Source organism: Myotis brandtii, unplaced genomic scaffold, assembly GCF_000412655.1.
Source record: "Myotis brandtii unplaced genomic scaffold, ASM41265v1 scaffold48, whole genome shotgun sequence".
In the NCBI taxonomy this organism is placed as follows: Eukaryota; Metazoa; Chordata; class Mammalia; order Chiroptera; family Vespertilionidae; genus Myotis; species Myotis brandtii.
In genome coordinates, this window is record NW_005368341.1 from 4,525,658 (window position 1) to 4,541,493 (window position 15,836).

The 15,836-nt window shown below is 39.1% G+C and overlaps 1 long non-coding RNA gene across 1 annotated transcript; it reads right to left on the reverse strand.

The window, feature by feature from the left end:
* Positions 1-3,856: 3,856 nt before the first annotated feature.
* LOC106727794 lies at positions 3,857-13,013 on the reverse strand. The gene is made up of 3 exons (XR_001364047.1): positions 12,903-13,013; positions 7,344-9,368; positions 3,857-5,416 (listed from the first exon to the last, which is right to left on the reverse strand). It is a non-coding gene; the product is annotated as an uncharacterized LOC106727794 (long non-coding RNA).
* Between the last annotated feature and the right edge of the window lie 2,823 nt (positions 13,014-15,836).

The window sequence follows — 15,836 nt, forward strand, 5'->3', positions numbered from 1 at the left end:
CACACACACAACACACACACACACACACACACACACACGCACGCGCGATCTGGCTGAGCTGTTTTGCCTTTATTTTATTTTATTTCATTTTTTTTGAGAGAGAGAGATTTGTTGTTCCACTTATTCATGCATTCATTGTTGTTTCTTGTATATGCCCTGACTGGGGATAAAACCCGGAACTTTGGCATATTGGGACAAAGCTCTATCCTAGTGAGCAACCAGGCCAAGGCTCTATATATCTTTTAAGAATAAACCTTAGCCCGGCCGGTGTGGTTCAGTGGTTGGTTGTTGAGCATCGACCTATGAACCAGGAGGTCACGGTTCGTTTCCCAGTTAGAGCACATGCCAGGGTTGCAGGCTGGGTCGACAGAAGAGGGTAGTCAATCAATGTTGATGTTTCTTTCTCATCAACCTTTCTATCTCTCTTTTCCTCTCCCTTCCTCACTCTCTAAAATCAATAAAAACATATTTTTTTAAAAAAGAATAAACTTTACTCAAAGAAATAAAGATATACTTCACAACCCAATGTGAGAAATGTCCCAGGTGCCAATTCTGCCTTTCCAATAGAAACATACACTGATCAATGGATTCTGATTTCTCCAATATCTTGTAAAATTTTTAAAAATATGTTTTTATTGATTTCAGAGAGGAAGGGGGAGGGAAAGAGATAGAAACATCAATGATGAGAGAGAATCATTGATCGGCTGCCTCCTGCACGCCCCACACTGGGGACCGAGCCCACAACCTGGGCATGTGCCCTTGACCAGAATTGAACCTGGGACCCTTCAGTCCACAGGCTGACACTCTATCCAATAAGCCAAACCAGGGTCTTGTAATTTTTTTAAATTATGTCTGCTCCAGTGATTCATACCATATTTGGAGACTTCATCATTTCATTCAGAGTAAGGATACTTCATAAATTCTGATAAGGCACATAGCTAGCTGATCTTAGGTCTCATTTTACCAGGACTCCTATAGATGTGGTGCTTCCTAACATTGTAAATCTTTCCTTTCTATTTCCTTTATACATACTTGGGCATTTCTCCTGGAATTACTGATATTTATAATCTTGTATCTAATAATCTTAACTTTTCTATTTAATTATATTTTAATAGATAAGGTAGAGCTGGGAAGATAAAAAGAATGCCAAGTTTCTAGTTTAGAGCTCTAGGTTTTTTGTTTGTTTTAATCCTCACCTGAGGATATGCTTATTGATTATCAGAGAGAGAGAGAGAGAGAGAGAGAGAGAGAGAGACATCAGTTGCTTCCCATATTTGCCCCAACCAAGGATCAAACCTGAAACTTAGACATATGCCCTGAGAGGGAATCAACCCTCAGCCATTGGTGTACAGGATAATGTTCCAACCAACTGAGCCACCTGGCCAGGACTAGGGCTCTAGGTTTTTTCTTTAGCCTTGGTCTGAGCTTTTCCCTGTTCTTTTTTTTTATGGGGACAGCCAATTCCTTTTCTGTCTTTATTGAAATAGACAGGTTCTTTGGTTTGGGACTACACGACAGCCATTTATCCCTATGTGGTCTATTTTTCTGCCTCGTGTCCATAAGATGGGTATAATCTATTTATTTTCATGTCCAAAATAAACTGTAGGTCTTCTTTTTCTTTTCTAACATATTTATTGATATGACTTTTATTCCTAATTCTCTCAAGTCCACTCAGGTATGCAAATTAATTCTCTCCATATCTTTCAGTCGCCTGTGTCCTGCCTGTGTTTATTTCAACTGGGACATCATTACAGCCTCCCTGCACTTTCAGTTGCTCTCATCGTTGTAATTCTTTCCTGGGGAGATCCTGGCTCATGGCATTCTAATCTTCATTTCATTTACACTTGTCTGAACAACAATTCGCTTTGTATGGGTGCATTATGTCTACACTCTCTCTCCTGGCTCCGTCAGTAGTGTTTTGCTTTCCTATGATCTTTCCCTGGTTTAAGGTCTTAAACTGTTGTTTAGGGTGGGACATTTAATTTTCCATCCTGTAAATATCCATTTCAGTGATGACTGTCTGAATGTCAACCCTCTCTTTGTTTTGAACTTTAGTAGTATCAGGGAACATGGTATCTATATACTCATAGTTAGCCATGTGGTTTCTAAATTCTCCAACTTGGTGTCTGAATTCTTTAGCAATATTTTGCAATTATCAATATTATAGATTACCCATCTATCTGCCAAATTATGTGTTCATTACTCTGTGCTTGAGCCTATCTTATGTCCACCACAGCATAGAATTCTTAGTAATCATGACTAGTCACTCTATAATTCCCGTCATCTGGATTGTTGAAATCCCCACTAGAGTGTCATCTGACCAGCCCAGAACCCCCTGGGTCATTATCTGCACCACAATATTTATGATATGCGGCACCATCTGTTTGGAAACACAAGGTTCTTTCTTCCTTGTTTTTTTCCTAATTCTGTCTGGATCCTGCACTGCTTCGAAACATAGTCATCACATCCCTCACTGTCTCATTTTTTCTTCTCTACTTGGTCTAAACATTATGGAAGCAGGGTTTTAGTTTAGGTTTATATTTATTTTCTAATGCTTATTGGATTATTTTAAAAAACCATGCCTGTCTAGTTTTTATCCTAGAAAATATTCCGTCTACTGAGTTACAAAACCTTTTGAATTTATTCATGGCTTGAAATTACTAATTAATTTCTTTCAGCTCTTGACCTCAAATTCTACTCTGCTTTAGTCTTACAGGAGCATGTCACATGCAGGAGCACGTCACTCTGAAAACATAAGGTCGACAGAGACTCAGACGAACCTTTATCTTCTGAAGGTGAAGAAAGGTCAGGCTCAAGCTTCCTTAGTCCCGGAGGAGAAAATGTCATGTCATGATGTGGATAAATACATGTTAGTGTCATGTTTTAAAAATGTGTAAACATAACTTGTGACATTTTTTTCCTGAAAAATGAACAGACCCACCAAGAGTTTAAAATATTGGCCCCAAATCATGAGTGTCCTGAGCAGTGGGGAGACGAGGCTGTGCTGGTTTGATATTAAGAGATTCAAGAAAGCAAAATTGTGCCTGATGTGAGGAGCTTGCTTGTGGAAAGTTGGGAAAAGATGAACATGCATCAAGGTGGGGTTGAGTTGAAATAGGGTGAGTCTTATAGGGCCATTAGCCTTGTGAGTGCAGTGACACTGTGGGATACTCAAGGTGTATACTGAGTATACACTGGTTCGTGGCTATTGAAAAATGACATGAGCCAGGTTCTGAATGCCACACACTACATGCACTCTCTCTAATACTATACCAACTCCGCAAAGGGGCAGGTTTGTGCACAGGAGGAAACTAACTCAAAAAGGCTGAGGTTCATTTACCTACAGTGACAGGGAGGAAATATGAGGCCAAGTGTATGAAGCTCTGCAACCTACATTTACCTCACCCCTCTGTACTTCCTGCCAGCGTGAGCTGTGTAAATATATCTTTGGTTACAATTTCATCAGTCATTATTAAAACTTTTCTGCTTACCAATTCCACTTGGGAAATCAACATTTAAAAAATAACACCAGAAACCAATATACAAAAATTCTCAATTTGTCCTGCAGGTGCCACCGTAACCATAGAATATCTCTTTTTTGCTCTTTAGCTTTGATCTCTTGGAGCTGCTATAGAACAGAAATTCTAGATAGCAGAAGTCAATGTATGTGTCCTACACCAGGGATAACTTGGTAAACTCATGCCTGTGTTTTAGTTTTATAGCTCCAATATATATATTTATTATTATATTTTTTCTTTTAAAAAAAGCATTTCTAAGTTTTTGAGTAGAGAGTACTTACATGATTCAAAAAACAGAAAGTGTATAAAAATGTATATAATAAATAATCTACCTCCCACTATGGCTCCCAGCTGCCAGTTTTTATTTATGACCCTTTAAAATAAGTAACCACAGTTATTAGCCTCCTATAGCATTCCAGAGACTCTTAATGCCTATATACACATATATTCACAAATATAAATATACAATACTACCTACTTTTATTACACAAATGGCAGCATATTATACCGGCTATCCTGTATTTAGTTTCACATATATTCAGGAGCTTCTTATAACAACACATAAAGAGCTTGTATACATTCTTTAAAAAAAATCATAGTATTCTATCATACCAACATGCAATTAGTTATTGATGGATATGTAGGTTGTATTGTTTGTTATTATTTACTACTAATGATAACAACAACAATTTGTATAGTTTTCTATTGCTGCCATAACAAGTTATGGCAAACTTAGTTGTTTAAACATTGTCTAGTCACTATTTCACAGTTCTGTAGACTAGAAGCCCAGGTGAATTTGACTAAGTTGATAGTTCAAGTCTTTACATCCCCACCCCTCTCTTTTTGTAAGTTCTCCAAGGCAGTCAGGAGGAGCCCGGCCACAGTTGTAATCATTTTGGCCAGTGCAATTAAGAGTCATATTCGTTAGATCATGTCTTGCCATCCACTTATACTGCATCCTACACCAGTGATAACTTGAGTAATCACGATATTGCTACATATCATAGATTACTAGCGTCCTACTTTCCCTGGCAGAGGTATTGGTGAGTTCATCAAAGACATGGGCAATGGAATCCCAGAATCCCAGTTTGAGGGTTTGCTTCCTTGGGCCATTTTTTTTATACCAATACCAGGGTCCCCATGGAAAACAAATGTTTTAAGAGGGATAATGTATTAGTTATGGTCCTCCAGAAAAACAAAACTATATGTGTATGTAATAAGAAGTTGGCTCACATGATATAAAGGCTGGTAAATCTGCAGACCCAATGTTCCAGCTCGAGTTTGAAGGTCAGAAGCTGCTGTAGAACCAAGAAGAGGTGATCTTCAATTTGAAAACCTTCAGCAGGAGAACCTCTCTTACCTGTGGTTGAGGGTCAGCCTTTCGTTCTGCTCAGGCCTTCCGCTCTGCTCAGGTTCACCCACATTATAGAGGGCAATCTGCTTTACTCGGTCTACTGATTAAATGCTAATTTCATCCAAAAACACCTTCACAGAAACACCCAGAATCGTGTTTGACCAAATTTCTGGACATCCTGTGGCGCAGACACGTTAAAACATAAAATTAACCATCACAGATGGGTAAGGCCAAGGGAATTGAAAAGGGATGGTAAACACCCAGGAATTAGCTGCAGCAGAAATCTGTTACCAGCATTTGGCCTGCTTGCACATGGGGAAGAATTGGTGTCATTAAAATCTGGTGATGGCTCTAGCCCTTGAAATAGTCAATTGACATTGGTGGTAGAGACATTGTGGTGGTAGAGACACTGTGGTGGTAGAGAAATAAACCCTCTTCTAGAATCACTCCCGTCAAGGCAGGAGTCAGTGGAATAAATCTCTTGACCTCTCTTTTCCTTCCCCTTTCAATCTCCAGCTGTGTTGCATCCTTCAGTTAACCCAACCTAAAAAGAAGCAGAGGGTAGAGGAACCTGTGTGATACACTAGATCAGCCGTGGGCAAACTACGGCCCGCAGGCCAGATCCGGCCCGTTTGAAATGAATAAAACTAAAAAAATTAAAAAGACCGTACCCTTTTATGTAATGATGTTTACTTTGAATTTATATTAGTTCACACAAACACTCCATCCATGCTTTTGTTCCGGCCCTCCGGTCCAGTTTAAGAACCCATTGTGGCCCTCGAGTCAAAAAGTTTGCCCACCCCTGCACTTGATAAAGGTCAGCTTCCTGGACAACATAGCATGGCACAAAAGGACTGAAAATTGAAATGGGGTGGAGAAATAGAGAATAACCAGAACATTTGTCTTTCTCTGTACAAGAGTATATATATATAAAATTCATAGACGTGGACTTTCTGGGTCAAAGGATAGATGCATTTATAATTTTTCATAGAATTTCTAAGCTTCCCCCATGAGGGATCATAGCAATTTACATTCCATCCAGTCCTGTGTATGAATGCCCTTACCCCATAGCTTGTCCAACCATTTTCTATCAAACATTGGGATTTTTGTCAATACGGTAGGTGAAAAGTGTTATCTCTGTGTAGTTTTATCATGCATGTCTTTTTTTATGAGGGGGTATAACATCTTTCCATATAGTAAGAAGTCATTACATACAAGTGGTAGAAAACTCAATCTGGTTTTAGCAACAGAGAAAAAAATAACAGTCACATAGAAGAAAGGTCAGTGGATATACATAGAGACACACCTTGATACAAGGACTCCAAGGGTGTCATCAAGCCCAAGTCCAGCTCTTCTCTCTCTCCTTTCCCCATCTTTTGGCTCCGTTCTCACCATTTCCCCTCTTATAGGGGCCCCAAGCAGCTCCAGACTTTCATCCTTACAGCTGCAAGTTCAAGGCCTGACTCTCAGTGACTTCAGTTGAATCATGTACCTGCCCTTGAACCATCACTGCACACAGGGGAATGTGCTGCTCCATTTGCCCAGATTTGAGTCATAGGACTACATACCCTCTACCCATGCATGTATCTTCAAAGATGACCATATCCATATAATACAGCTGTACTACTCACAATAAAAACTGCTTATCCACACAGCCCAGATGAAAAAAAAGCAAAAACCCAAACTCATAAATACACTAGTTATTGCTCCAATCCAGAATTTTCCTGGTTGGGTCCTAATATGGCTTCTCATAGTACAACAAACTATGTTTAAATAAAAACCACACTCCCTTTCTACACTTATGGAGAGGGGTAATGGCAACTGAAATAAAACCTTCCACTTGGAAAATAGGAGGACAGGAAACAACCCACAGTGGTCTCTGGCCTCAAACACTTACTAAGTCCCCAGCCTGGGTGACGTGAGCTCATTAGTCATTCAATGTGGCCACCCTTGAAGGTTCTCTGTCTTCCTTTATCTTCCATGGCCCCTTTTGGGGATCTTTGGCAAGGGTGCCCCTTCTTTGGGTTGCCTCTGTTTAGCACCTCATTCCCTGAAGGACTAGTGGGGCCCTGGAATGGCCTCAGAGACTGAACTGTTGCAGGCTACTGCTTGTTGGGCTTCAGGTTTCCCTGGCAGTGAATGTCCCTACAACTGTTTAGGAGGCAACAAGCCTGAAGGTATTATTGTCTTCATTTCTTAAATGTAGAATCTATAGCTCAACGTTAAGTGACATTGCCTAAAGACATACAGCTGGGCAGTGACAACACCAATATTTGTAACTCTACCTCTACCTCTCTATTCACACTGCTTCCCCATGTACCTTATATAAAAAAGGTTTTGTTTGCAATATCTTTATTATTACTAGCAAAACTTTCATATCTAGAAATTCTAGAGGGAAATTCATGCTCACTGCCCTTCCTACATGTCAGTCAGAAAAAAATAATGGAAAAAAAACACAGAAAAATTCTCACGTTGTGTTGCAGGTGCCATGCTCCTCATAGAATATTTATTTCCAGCTTTTCAGCACAGACCTCTCAGGGGTACAATAGACCAGACGTTCTAGAAGATGCAAGAAGCCAGCTCCTGTAACTAATGCAGTTCAGTGCCAGCACCCATAACCGTTCTTCATCATTCTGTAGCTCCTGGGTCTTAGTTAGGACATTTTCCATTTTTAATTCATTTAATTTTTGAAAGGCAGTGTATTCATATGGCTCAAAAACAAAAAGCATAAAAAGAATAGAGTGAAAAAAAATGTTCATTTCACTAAGTCCATGCCAAAACTTACCAATGTTATTAGGCTTTTTATAGTTTCAGAGTATGCTTGATTCATATATAAGAAATACTTTTAAACCACCTTCCTTTATTTTACATGATAGTGCACTATAACATTTTTCTCCATCTTGATTATTCCATATACTAACACTATATCTTGTATAAGAGTAGGTATAATTCCCTCTCTTTTAACTTCAGAGTATTCGTACTTTATGGATGCAACCAAAATTTATCAGTTCAGTTCTCTACTGATGAATACCTAAGTCAATTTTTGCTATGAAAATCACTGCTAAAATAAGTAGTCATATATAGTTCATTTTATGCATGTGAATATATCTGGAAATATTTGAGGATACATGCATTTGTGATGTTTCTAGGCATTTCCAAATTGCCCTCCACAGGGCTTGTACCAGCTTATGTTCTGCCAGCCATGTATGAAATTGTCTATTTCTCCACAACTTGGCCAACACAGTGTGTTTTGGATTTTTGCCATTCAAATGAGAGTGAAAAATAATGGCATCTCAGTTTAACTGTTTATCTTTCTTATTATGTGAGTTTGAGCATCTTTTGGCTTAAGAGCCAATTGAATGAGTTAGAATCATTTTAAATGCAAGTGATAGAAAGTCCAACTCCATGGCATCAGCCAGAAGACATACTGTATATGTTTCCATGACAAAACGTTTGGAGGCAGAAGTAGAATTTCCAATGGGCCTTACATCTAAAGGTTTAAATGTCCCCAAGGCCTGTGGTTTTCCCCTCGCTCATTCTTTTTCTCTTTCTCTATCTTGCTCCCTTGCTTGCTCCCTCTCCTTCTCTTGCTTCAGCTTCTTTCTTTCTTGACTTTATCCTCAGACAGTCTTCGATCACCCCAGTTCTCACTGAACTGCATTGGAAGGGGAGGCAGTGCTCTGATTGGTCAGGCCTGAGTCAGGTGATAGAGTTGAAATCCCCCAAACTAGATGGACTGGGTGAGAGGGGATTCTGCTATGAAGAAGGATGGATCAGCACTGGCTGGTGAGCAGCAGACTGTGCCATAATGAATGCACCCATTTGCCAGCTCAACATCCACACACGTACCCTTCTCCTCTTACATGTCCCTTAAAAAAACCCAGATCATAACTGTAACGAAGCTATAATGACATGCTGTAAAAATCAACCCTTCCCCAGAGGGTGACTACAGAGTGACTCATCTAGTTATTGCTCCAAGTTCAAGATCTCTGAGTGATGCGCAGTCTTCTTGGTCAGGTTCTCATGTGGTTCCTCGTGGCCCCACAACCTATGGTTCCAGTATAACTATAACACACACCTGAAGGGACAGAGAAAGGACAGGATAATTACAACACTTCCATTTGGTAAGAAGGAAAATGGAAAACAGCATAAAGTGGTCTTTGGTCCATGACCCCATAAAGTGGTCTTTGGTAGGACGGGAAGAGCAAGGTGTCCCTGCCCTGGAGGTAATGTGAGCTCCTTGGCCAACCTGGCTGGTCCAGTTTGTTCTCTGGAAGGATCTCCTTTGTCCTGTCTTTCCATGGCCCCAGGAGCTGTAGGCTATGGAGGAGGTGGCTCCTTCTATGGGTTATATCTCTTCAGCAGCTCTCTTCTGATTGGGATAGACTTAGGGTGTTTAGAATTGCTTTAAGGGTTGGATGATCACAGGCTGTTGTTTGTCAGACTTGGGGTTTCTCTGGCAAGATAAGTCTCTTGAAACGCTGTGAAGCATTAATCTGCAACATAGATAACATATTCCACATTTCACAGAAGTAGACGTTATGGCTCAGAAATGTTAAGTTCCTTTCGCTAAGGCCACACAGCTGGGGAATAACAATGAGTGAGTGACAAAGCCGCTATTAATCAGGGTGTTTAGCCCTAAGGTCCAAGCTTCCAGTATGCTTATATGAAAAATTATGTTTGCAAAAACTAGCAACTCTAATGGGAAAAATAACTGTTCTTCACCCATGCCATGCTAACTAACTCCTGATTCCCTGCTCCTCCCCAAGCTCAAAAAAAACAAAGTGAAATATTCTGTTTGTCCTATAGGTGCCGCTGTAACCACAGGCTATTTCCATCTCTGCAGCCGATTCTCAAGGCTGGAAAAGAACAGGATTTCTAGAAGATGGCGTCCAGTCTGCGTAAAATTTAGTCTAACAAGCCTTCCTGATGGATTTCGAGTTCCATCGCTCCACCTTATGTTAGGACTCTTTTCTCCCGACCACTGTATTTATTACAATTTTGAATAGGTTATACAGATAAAAGGTTCAAAAATTAAAATGTACCAAAAAAAATCTTATTTGAAAAAATCTCCTTCCATCCCTGTCCCTTACCCACCAATTTCCTCTATGTAACCTATATGATGGTCTTTCATTTTCTTATCTATTCTTCCAGAGATTTTAATACAATTGCAACTAAATATGAACATAGATTCCTTCCCCCGTCAGTTTTAATGCCAGTGAATGCTATTTACACTTCTCTGTTCCTTTATTTGGGTTCTCTTTCTACAGAGCTTTCCATTTTCAGTTCCTAAGAAAACTTACTTGTTTTAAGGGATTTAGAATCCCCCACGGTGTGAATGAAAACCGATTCTCTTGTGATAAAACATTTAGGTTGATTCCTATTGTTTGCACTTCCAAACAATGCCTCACTTCGCATGTGTGGATATATATCTATGGGACAAAATACACAGAAGCGTAATTGCTGGGTCAAAGGCTGCATGAATTTGCAATTTAATAAATATGTCTCATTTGCCTTCCTTAGGGATTGCTAATCTCTCACTCTCACCAGTGAAATCAAATGTTTCCCCCACAGCTTAGGGTCTGATCAATGTTAATTTTCTTTTTTGTCAATATAATAAGCTATCTCGGGGGTCTTGTGTGTGTTTGTGTGTGTGTATGTGTGTGTGTGTGTGTGTTTTAATTGATTTCAGAGGGAGAAAGGGAGAGGGAGAGGGAGATGGAAACATCAGTGATGAGAGAAAATCACTGATCAGCTGCCTCCTGCATGTTCCCTACTGGGAATTGAACCAGCAACCTGGGCATGGCCCTGACCAGGAATCGAACGAATGGTTCATGGGTTGACACTCAACCACTGAGCCACACCAACTGAGCAACGTTATCTCGTTTTAAATTCATATTATTATGAGTGAGGTTGAGTAACTTTTATATGAGGCATTGGAAATGGTTAGGGGGTCTTTCAATTACAAGAAAAAAAATCACAATAACAACAAAAAGACATCTCTCAATCTGGCTTTTAAAAAAATATATTTATAGTCTTTACAACTGAAAAGTCAGGGGTAAATTCAGAGCTTCCGGCCTGGGTACCCTCAAGCCCTGCTGGCTTTCTCTTTCTCTCTCTCACTAGCACTCAGTCTCTCTTCCTCTCTCCTGGCTCCCTTCACCTGCGCCAGACTTCCAGCCCCAGGTGGGCACCCTCCCTGCCCCTCTGTGGGCCCCATTTATTTAATCTCTCACTTCTTATTGAGGCAGGCTCAGAGGTCTGGGGTTGCCTTAGGCATTGAGCAAACACAGGTCACTTTGAAGGTCAGCACTGGTATTTTTTAGGCGACACAATTCACTTAAAATATTAGGAGATACCAACATGATAGGTAGGTATTATTCTTCTTCACCTTTTATAAGTGAAGACACCCTGGCTTTTAAAACCTATAAGCGCTTTTGCCTAAAGCTACAGACAGTAATTGAAAGGACAGTATTTGTATCCAGGGATATCTGACAGTAAATCTACAGTGATTAATTAGCAAAATGCTTCTTTTCAGGCACTCCACTGGAAAACCAAGCACCACTCTTATTCAAGCCTTACTGCAGAAAAACAAACATTAAAAGAAAAAAAGAACAAACGGAAAGTTCTCTGTGTGTCCTCCAGGTGCCGCCACTGCCCTGGGCTATCTCTTTTTTATCTGCGCCACACAGCTCCCTGGAGCTGAGATTCTAGAAGATGGTAGAAATCCTGTTTGTGCAGTGTATGCGGCTGACATTTCAATGCCAGCATCCCACATACAACTCAGAATTCTGGAACTTCACTGTGTTGTAATGGTATTTTTCTTTAGAAAGTATACATTGAAAATATCTGTAAAGAGTTTATATCGTTCCAAAAAATTTAATACAATAAAGTAAAAAGATATACAGTAAAAAATATCTCCCTCCCAATCTATTTTCCTAAATCACATATTCCAGTGCCCCTACCCAGCGAATAACTATTTCTCTCAGTTTATTTCCTATCTTTCCTGAGGTAGTCATATACATACAAACGAATATGAAAAGATATTTTCGTTCTCCCCCCTATTTTTATACAAATATTTTACACAAATATCTGCACTTAAAATTGTTTCTCTTAACAGCATTGTCTTGGAGATATGTCCATATTAGCACAAATAGAAATTGTTCCTTCTTTTTTTACAGCTTCACACATTCTCCTCTGTGATGAGCCATATTTTTCATTTATCCAGACCCTTATTGATGGCCATTTACAGCAATGTTTTACTGTTGCAAACAATGCTGTCATGAATGAATGTTTCTTCATTTTATGTGTACAAGTTTAACTGTGGAATAAATCTTAGAAGCAAAATTGTTAAGCTAAAGGTAAATTAATTTGCAATTTTGATACCTACCACATGGATTGTATCGTTTTAGCACTTTGACTAACAAAATATGATAATTCCTACTTCTCCATGAGTTGTTCCATATAGTGAGTTATTAAGACATCTGACAGTTGAAAACTGATATGTCAGTGTGAGAGATATTTTAGGTTAAGTATCTTTTTATTGAATGAAGACCTAGTGTAGCTAGTTAAGTTTTTTTTTTTCAGTTGCAAGGGTTACAAAATCCAACTCAGTGGCTGAAGTAAAAAGAAGAAATTTATTATTCACATAGCTGGACATGAGTGTTCTTGCATTTCAAAATATCTCTCTCCTCTCTTCTCTCTCTCTCTCTCTCTCCCCCCTCTCTTTCTCTCTTTCTCTCTCTCTGCACCCCCACCCCCCGTCATCTCCCCAACACTCAGCATTTCTCTATCTTAGATAGGCAGTTTCAGGGTCATAACCCCACAGCTCCAACATTAGCAAAAAAAGTTCTGAACTTTTTCCAAGTAAATATTCAAAGTATTGTAGCAATTTATAGTAAATCAAAATATAAGCACCCTTAATCAATACACAAACTACTCACAGAGAAAGGACAATAGAACTGTAATAAAAACTCCACTGAAAACATAGAAAATGGGAAACACACAGTGGTAACTTGAACATCATCCACATTGTGTCCCAGAGTTGCTTGGTGATATAATCTGGCCATTCTTCTTTTCTCCAGAAACATTTTCTTTGTTTGAGGTGCTCTTTGTTGGGTGGGGGTCCTTAGTAGCTCACTTCCTGTTGGAGTGAATTTGGGGACCTGGGATTACCTTAAGGGTTTTAACACCACTGACCTGTTGTAGCTCTGAGTTTTTAAAGAAACCTTTAGTGAGCAGCACATTCACAAGGTTGGCAATATTATCTACATTTTTCAAGTGAGGAAACCAGGGCTTGAAGAAGTTAGGGACCTTTGCCTTAAAGTCATAAAGGTGTGACAGGGAGAGTGTCAGGATTCAAGCACATATATTTCCTTCTTCAGCACACGGCCATCCCAGCCTCCTCTCTATATAAAATGGCTGTTTGCAGTGCTTATGTCAGTAATTATCAAAACGTTTATGTCTAGCAACAGAGAAATCCAAGGTCACAATTCCCAACCAACTTCGAACCTCTTCTGCACTAAAAAGGAACAAAGTAACAAAAAATTCCCAATTCGTCCTGTAGGGGCCACCTTAATCATAGACTATCTTCTGAGCACTGCAGCCCTGATCTTTCAGAACCGCAACAGACCAGAAATTCTAGAAGGTGGAAGAAGCCTGATAAGCCAACATATGTCTTCAGTGCCAGGATCCCTGCACATACGCTTAGTTCTAATGAATTAGTTAGAACTCTATTATTTTCTTTAAAAATAATTTACTATTTTTTTTGAATAAGTAATATACTTATAGGACTCCAAAGATAAAAGGGATATTCAGTAAAACAAAAATTCTCCCTTCCAAACTTGTTCCTCATCTGCTAAGTCCCCATGTTTGCTTCCCAAATATGTAATGACTCATTAGTTTCTTGCATATCTTTTCAGAGACTTACATATATACGAATGTATATTCTTTTTTCTACAAATGACAGCATAAAATGAATTGGTTCATAAAACAACTTATCTTAGAATATTACACATCAAAATAAACATTCTTGAATCTTTTTTCTAACGTCTTTATAATATTCCACCATATGGATGTACCATACTTCATTTAACCTCTTGATGGGCTTATTCATATCTCTCAAGAGATTAATTCCTATCTGTTACTGTTACAAACAATACTGCAATGAATAACCTTATGCATGTTTTGTTTTTCACAAGTGTGAGTACACTTGTAGAATAAATTTCTGGAAGTGGATTTGCTGGGATAAAAGTTTACAGTTTATTTTAACTTTATTTTGCCTTTCATCAACATTGCTACTACCATATCTCATCAGCAGTGTATGAGGGTGCCTGATCCTCACAGCTTGTTGAATGTTTTAATTTTTAATCTGATAGATTTAAAAAATGGTATGACTTTCCATTTTAACTTGTTTCTCTTGTTTTGAGTAAGGTTGAACAACTTTTTATAAATTTAAAAGAAGTGAAAAAGTTAGGAGTTTTTCCAGCGAAAGCACCAGAAAACCCAATACCATGAAGCTTAAAAGAAAAAAAGAAATGTTTTTTTGTTTGTCTGTTTGTTTTTAATAAGACCATGTAGATACTTAATTTCACCTTTTAGATTACTGGGGCCTTGCTTGTAGGTAAAAGAAATACTGGAGAGCATCTAGTCTAGGTTTGGTCTATCCCTCAGCCCCTGTGCTGGGGGACAGTGATGACCCCCTGGTCCTGGGGCTGTTGTTGACTGGTCACTATCAAATGTGTGACTTTGGGCTAAGTGGCTTGTATGGAGGAGTTAACGAGCTACTCACATAACTGGTTCCAGATAGAAGTCGATTTTTCTACCCATTCCTTTGCTTCTCCTCAACCTGTAGAGAAAACTCCTCCCAGAGTTAACATCCTCAACCACAGACTCCAGTTAAAGACGGTTGCTGTAGACACGTGCCACCCCAGGAGGGTTTTCTTCTTATCCTGAAGCCAGAGAAGCAGTCTCCACCGAAACTCTTCTACTTCCTCTGCTCGCTTTCCCAGAATAGAATCTTTCTTTTCTCCTTTTTGCTCAACCATTTCTCCACTCATCTCTTCCCTCCACCTCCCATAGCCTTGCATTTGTCTTCAAAATCACCACAATATACACCTATCATCATGTGTATGCCATTGTATTTATTATACAAAACCATCTCCCTTCATTTGCTTTACTTACCTGGCTTCTATAAGTGTCTGTCCTTGTGAACTATAGTTAATCTTTTGTGTGATTTGAGTAAGCAAAGCACAAGAAAAGCCACACTTTGACATTTCAAGTCCAAATGGAAAGAGGAAATGACATTTTGGAGTGTAAGACTATGCCCTCCTTGATGCCAACTAACTATTTAAAAAGAAAACTGGTGTCCCTCCAAGAAATTCAATTGTTTATTTCTTCTACTAAGCTGGTTTAATTGACCAACTGTTTTGCTTTTACATAAACACAACCTCAGGCTGCTATTTTAAAGTTAGTTATAAGCCACAGATGACTTAGAAAAGCCAGGAAATCCGTGATAACCTAGAAAACATTTCAAAGTATTAGAGGAGTTCTTTCATTGCCATCTTATTATTGTCTTTTCACAAAGCATCTTTGAGTAGAAGTTGTATATGTTAGTATGGGAACAAAATGAGCTTTGGAAACATGTTTTTTCCCCCCACTGATGTCTGGTAAATTAGCAAAACTCTATGAGCCCATATATGAAATAATTAAGAATTTATTTTCATTCTGTAAATATTGAGTCCACCATCATGTGAGCTCCATGACATTTGGGACATAGGAGGTAGGCAATAATATTTGTTGTGGCTTCAACTATATCCTAGACATTGCGTAAAAGCTAATGTGTGCAAATGGTGACCAAGACAGTTCCCTGCACGCAGGGAAGTTTAAGACTATTTGGTCAACCAGAAAAGAAAACAGAACATTTCAGTACAACCTGGAGTGGGTGCAAGTAAGAATATGAATTT